The following is a 7192-nucleotide window of genomic DNA, read 5'->3' as shown; positions in this document are numbered from 1 at the left end:
ATTGACAACATTAGACAGTCGACTTTTTAAAAAGATGCTTGAATACTAGAGGGGTCTCTGTAGAAAATGTTTCTACAGAGACCCCGAGGGCTGGTATATTCTAAAAGCTGCAACCCAGAGAAGTTTCAGGCTGTGATGTAGTGAAGTTCATCAATGTTATGAACACAACTACCGGTAGACCAGTTGAGGGAATGTGTCCTGGAGTTTGCTGACCTGTAAATGATATTGTAGACCTGAGATACACTCAGTATGTGGTTCAGTCATCCAATAAATGGTGAAGATTCTATCTCCATTCTCAATTCACTTCTACTCCTTTCAAGATGTGAATACCACCTCAGAAGCGAACAAATGTGCATCTCTCTTCCATTCCAGCGACGCCTGTAGCCCACCTGCCTGTGTCTCCCACTCCTTGGCTGGCTGGTGGATACTCTGTGAATCTGAGAAGTGAGGTTTCTTCCTCGTCTACAGACAGGAGAATGTTCTGGTTCAGCTCAAGAGTACCATCTCCATCATCGTACCAGGGTTTCTCTGAAGTGGAGCTGGTAGACAGCCGTCTTGGGGCTTACTCTCTCAGTTCTGATGGTTCAGATAGGACAAGGCTTTACATATGTAGTGCTGGAAGAGGAGAGCCCGTCTATCACACAGGACAAAGCAAGCCTCAACCTGTCTATGTCGAGGGTAAGTCTCTCATTGCAAAATGTATGTAGTGTCTGAACTGGTGATACGGTACGGTTTTCTTTCAGTAGCAGTTATGGATGGATATTCTGACCAATGAGCCCTCTACTGTCTTGTTTGATTTTTCGGCCTCTCTCTCTCTCTCCCTCTCTCTCTCTCTCTCTCTCTCTCTCTCTCTCTCTCTCTCTCTCTCTCTCTCTCTCTCTCTCTCTCTCTCTCTCCCCTCCATTCCCTCCACTCCCTCTCTCTCTCATGCTCTCTTTCTCACCAGGTCCATCTCCATCTGCTTCTCGGATCATCAGTCCTGACAGTGTTCAGCATGTCATGGGTGAATCTCTCCTACTGATCTGTGAGGTGCAGGGGACGCCTACAGGTTGGAGAGTCAAGAGACTCTCACCCCAATCCCCTGTCTCCTTTTGACATGCACCCTCGCACCGATGCCATATCAAGATGGCGGTGTGTACTGGTGTGAGTCGGAAACAGGAGTCTGCAGTCATCCAGTCAACATATCAGTGGGTAAGTCTACTCATACACACACGTGTATTGAACCCTGGTACCAACACTTTATGGTGCTGTCATAGTGACATAGCATAACAAAACGTTTATCACATTGTGCTTTCCTTCTGAGAGAAAATGCTGAAATCTCATTTACATATTTTAAAGAAGAAAACTTCAAAGAGGAATGTGCAATGGCTAGCGTAAGACTTGCCTCCATGATTTTTGTTAGTTCAACGATATCCCGTTTTTTTTTTATCCAGGAAACGGGCTTGACTTTGGTTCGCCATTGTTCTTTTCCTTCCAAATGATTGACAGGCATCTTTGTTTGTGATTGGTGCTGTGATATGCAGGGTTAGGAACGATCCTGAAGAGTCCAGTTCATCCTGTGCCTGAAGGAGAATCATTGACTCTATGTTGTAGACCCGAGGATACTCTGACAAAGCTCAGTGCTGAGTTCTATAGAGATGGATCACTCATCAGGAATGAAAGCAGGGCAGAGACGACCATCCACAATGTATCTAAGTCAGATGAAGGATGGTACAGTTGTGGAATCCAAGGAATACATTCTCCCAAAAGTTGGATGGCAGTCAAACGTGAGAAATGTGTTCGGTTGCTCGTTAAATATTGCAATGTTTCTGTACCCCGAGAAAAGACCTGGTGGTTCGGATGATTTCATTTCACTTCATAATTCAGCATCATCTACTCCTGAAAACAACCCTCTTTCTCTCTCCAGCTCAATCTCCATCCCCATCTCCAGTTCCATCCCCACCTCCAGCCTCCATCTCTCTGCCCAGGCAGCTGTGTGGTTTAGTGGTGACGTCCCCTATACCTGCTGGCAACCATCATGCTGCTGGATAAACGCTGCAGGGCACCAGGTTCGATCCTGTCGTCCAGGAACCCAGTGCAGTAACAGGCACCTCATGATCCTAAACACTCACCAACACCACAGGAGTAGCAAGCTCCTACAATTGACCGAACCATGTTTCCACATGGAGTTGGCTACTGTGTGTGTCTACGTGGAGGTGATGTGGTCTAACCTCATGGTTGAGACTCTGTGTTGTGCAGCTCCTTGTGAGGAAGACCAGACTGGGACTGGGGATGGAGCCACCAGGGACCAGGTGGTCTGCATGGAGCTGGGCTGGCCGGAGAGGACGTGCTGTACCCTCGGATGCTGGATGTGTTCCGCTTTACCAAAGTTCACACAGTACTTCCTGCCCACTTATTCATCTGTTTGGTCCTGGTGTAGTAAACTGTGTGTTGGGTGCTGTTCTGCTAGAGTAAATACACGTGTTTGAATTCTGTAGCTTGGTTTTGGCTTCTTTGTTCCTGAATGTTGCATGCTTTCAACATATCAAAGATTCACTTAAAGTTGCACCTTAAAAACGTTCTTGGTGGGTTTAAAAAAAAATTGCTTTTTGTATTTACTTAGGGATATTGTAAGACCTGAAAGATCTACTGGAAGGGCTTCTTTAAAACCTAGCTGATGCCGCGATAACATACTGACCCCTGGTGGTGGTTACCAGATATGCAGACAACTCGACGAGGCATTGTAAGTGGTGCTCACACATCCCGTGAGCCACCCGGGATGCCTCTACTGAATTTATAGTTTGCATCCTAACTAATGCATGTTTATCTTTGTTTACAATCACCAACTACCACAGAAGTTTGTATGTTATACATTTTCCATTCATTTGCTGTTTGTCTTTCAATAGATCCTACAGTACCAGTATTTAGATAGGACGCTACTTCAGAATCAGAATTTGGTTTTATTCACCATGTAGGTTTACACACAGAATTTACTGTGGCCAGAAGGTGCAAACAATAAACATAAATGGATCTTCAATAAGTACATTAGTCAGTCAGTATAAAATATAAATAAAATATATGTAAAAATAAGAATATGAATGGGCAATAGTGCAAATAAGGTGGCTTGTGCGTAGTGCAACAGGTGCCGGATGGACTAAGAAGATAATAGTTCAATGTACTTAACAGTAGAATGTCAGCATTGGTCAAAGATACAGCTTCTTAACCCAAACTAAAATCCCTAAATATAAACCATATCTAAATCACCCCTATATGTGCCTAGTCATACACTTAATTTACTTATGTGAAGTTAAATTGTTGTATTCGGTCATAATTATACAAAAACACAGGGTTGTGTCTGCCAGTTGTTTGAACGGGAGTGTTCCTCTAGGACACAAGAGGCTATTCTACCTGACACAGGGACACTGAGGAGTAATACACCCAAACCCTAAACCCAGGATAGAGGGGCTCAGTGAATGTGCTGTTGAATGTGTGCAGGTGGGTCAGTGTGTCAGAGGAAACTGTGTAGAAGGACAGAGTGCTGGCCGGCCAGTCCAGATACACTCTGTGGCAGCCAGAGAAAGGGACACGTTTGACAGTCTTGTTATTGTGACAGGCAGAGTAACTGTTGTCATTACATTCCAGACTCCAGAACTTGTCGTTGTGTCCAAGCAGACAGTCGTCGACCCCTGCTTTTAGGCTGATTCCTTCATATGTCACTCCTATAAAAACCACGTCTCCACTCTGCCTCCCAGTAACAACACACAGTGAGACCCTCTGCACACAGAACCTGAGGCCAGTCGAATCTCTCTGGGTGACTCGGATACGGCTGCTTCTCTTCGCTCTGTATCACCTTTCTGTTCTCCTCAGACAGAGAGAGTTGCATGCTGTGTTTGGGTCCAGTGTGAGCTCACAGGCATCTGAGGCAGGAGACAAAGATACAGTATATATGATTAGTGTTCACAGTAGAATGTCTCCCTCTTCCTAAAAGCATACTGTAGGTTAGTTATCTCTCTCTTGTCCTCATATCTGACTATCACCATCTCCCCATCTTTCCACTTACAGACTTGAACTATTCATACTTGCTTTCTCTATTACCCTCCCTTCCTTCTCTAAATCCATTAACTATCCATTGATTTAAAAGTAGGTCTGGAATAGACCCTGGGACCAGCAGACATGTGTGAATCAGACCCTATCCATCCAGGACAGGGTACTATATTTATACCCGTAGGTAGATTTGGAAGATTTATCATCATGAATATTCTACATTTGTGACCACTGTGTTGTATGGCCACTGTGTATTGTGTTGCATATTGTATGTAGGTACAGTTGGTAGTAATAATTATAGAGTACTTTCTATCCAATAAGTTAAGTCAGTGTTCTTTCATTATTATTAATAACCGACTTCATCGCAGTTAATACTCACATCTTTGAGGAATAGGTCTGATTCTTCTGATTAAGCTAAGGTCTTCTTCTTCCATCATATTCAGCTCTCGAATCGGGAGTGGAAAGATGAACTGAATTTCCTGATTGGCTTTTTCCCTCAGCCCAGTCCAGAAGGACAGAGACAGTTCTCAATGCCAGACACCCCTTTTGTCAAAACAGTTCTGATAGGTGTGTTTGGCCTAGTGGGGGGTTAAAGATGTCGTTGCATGTGATGGCGCTTTGTGGTCGTACTGTTTTCCTGGATGCCATCTCAGTATGTCTCACCTCATGTTCTCTATTGACCTCTCCACTCTCACCCTCTGTGATGTAGAGCTCTGTGGAGGTCTTATAGAGAAGTGTTGGGTTTCCTCGTTTAGCTTTTCCCTTAAACACAGTTTGAAATGTCTTCAGTTCAAATTTGAGTTTGCGTTGACCTAGGTCCTAGCAAGCTCATCTAAATGGAGAAAAAGAGGGGTTTCGTTTACCAGATGTTTTAGGCATCCTACAAGTCTAGAAAAACAAAACATCTATCGATGTTTTAACATTTGCTTGTACTGCCACTAGTTTCCTTTAATTTTTAATAACAACATTTAACTTGGTTACCCTTATCCTCACAACTTGCCTCATATAGCATCAATGGGCTATTCAAAATGAATGTAGGGTCTCTTACTTTTCTCCAGTGTGTCAGCAAGCTCGTTCCGCTTCATGTTTCTGAGAACATGCAGCATGATGTTCACAGCTCCTCCTCTGGCCACTGTCCTCCTGCTTCTGACATCCAGGGTACACATCTTCCTGGTCTTCTCTCCAACTCTCAAAGCCCTCTGGGAGATCAAACTCAGAATCCTTCTGAACTTCTTCAGCTCATTCTTCCCAAAAGTGATGACTATCTCCTCAAGCGACTTAGAGAGCAAAGATATCAGGTGAGGTCAAACAGTAAAAAAAATATATGAAACTATTTAAAATGTCCTATTGAGATTAGAACCACCAAATAACATACAGTGGATAAGTCCTCAAGATGACTCCGGTCCGACTCGTCCTCCTGTTGATCACTGGGGACATAAATGTAAATAATATCATACCATTTCATGCCACTAGATGGCACCGTTAACTCATTTTCTCAACTCCAGGTGACGTAGGGATCACCATGAATTAGTGAAAGGAGTTTAGTGTGTTTTAACCAGACACTGTCATTGCAAGCCTGGCTATTTGTTCTGAATAAATTCCAATAAAAATAGAACATGATGATCCTGAGTCAGCACTTCAGTAGTATATAACATCAATGTCCTCATAATGAAATGACAATCATTAAAACAGTGGTCAGCAAATAAAGTACATACCCTTTCTCGTGGGAAGGCTTGTCTCCATCGCTGAAATGGACAAGATATTCCAAAGAACGGTCTCTCTGTAAGGGCACACGGCTGGCTACTTCTGAAGCTTGTCTCCTTGGCTGATTTGGGCTTCAATACAAAAGAGACAAAACTTAAGTATCTGAATCATTTGGACTAATGATGACATTATAATAATAGGTCAGAGGTCCGACATGGAAAGGATGCTCCACAGACCTGTCGCTCTTTGGGGACACACAGCTGGGTACTTGTGAGGGTGGTTCTTGCTGCCTGATTCTGTAAAAGGACACAGACAGGTCACTAGGGTATTAGACAGGTGGAACTGTAACACGTGTTTAGATTCTGAGAGTGCACATATGCATAATCCTTTTAGGTACAACGTATGTTACACATTGTAAATACTATTTTATCTTATCCGATAATCCGTCCATAACAAACCACAGCTAGAGTTAATCAGGCTGAAAGTAATAGGTATTGTACAGGGTAATACATTGTCCCTCATGTTGGTCACACAGGCACATATGCGGCTTGACTTGGATTTAAATCTTTTGTCACAGACAAAGATTTCGTTATTTTATTATAATAAATAATGGGAATGTCTTTACTTATCACTGCTCAGCTCCAAAATAAAGAACGGGCACAAACAGTTCTGGAATCTCATCTTACCTTTTAGCTTTGGTGGCCGTGTCATGTTTCACAGAGAAACACGTTTTAGACGCAGTTCCCCCCTCAACTCTCTCCCCTGAGAAACTCATGTCCTAGGTCTTTCGAGTTGTTTGGAAAGAAAGAAGAAAGAAGCATGCAATTTTGTACTACATCCCGTCACACCCTAATTCTATTCACCTGTTCTACCTGTCTCCCCCCTTTCCTTGTGTATTTAACCTCTCTCTCCCTGTTCTTTGTCAGTGTTCCAAGTATCTGTATCTAAATTTAGAACACCCGTGTACCAAACCTTGCCTGTCCATCACCTGAGTCAGCCGGTCAATTTTGGATGAATAAAATACTGTTACCTATTATTCCTGCCTCTGCTTCCTGCATTTGGGTCTTGGCCTGAGCCGTGACAGAATCTGAGCGTTTGGGACATGGAGCTAATCATGTTTCTTTGTCTACTGCACAGTGATACCTCAATTATATACACATCCTTGTACTTCACTACCATGAATACAAGTTGTCAGTAGATTGATAAGATTATTCTGTATATCTCTCCCTATCTTGAATCTGAAAGGAATAAACTCCATCCCAACCTGTTCTGGAGTGTTTAGAAACGATGTGATGCATGAGGAAATACTTTTCTTTTTCACTTGATGCTCCATGTTTAAATAGGCTATACTGTCTGAAGCTAGCCTGATTATCACATTGCTCTAGCAATCTTTCATTTTTAAGCCAAACCGCATCACATGCTTTAATAACATTGCTTTGTTATCGTACACCCTATGCACAATGCA

Source organism: Hypomesus transpacificus, chromosome 6 (assembly GCF_021917145.1).
Source record: "Hypomesus transpacificus isolate Combined female chromosome 6, fHypTra1, whole genome shotgun sequence".
Taxonomy (NCBI): Eukaryota; Metazoa; Chordata; class Actinopteri; order Osmeriformes; family Osmeridae; genus Hypomesus; species Hypomesus transpacificus.
Note: the sequence above shows the minus strand (reverse complement) of the source record.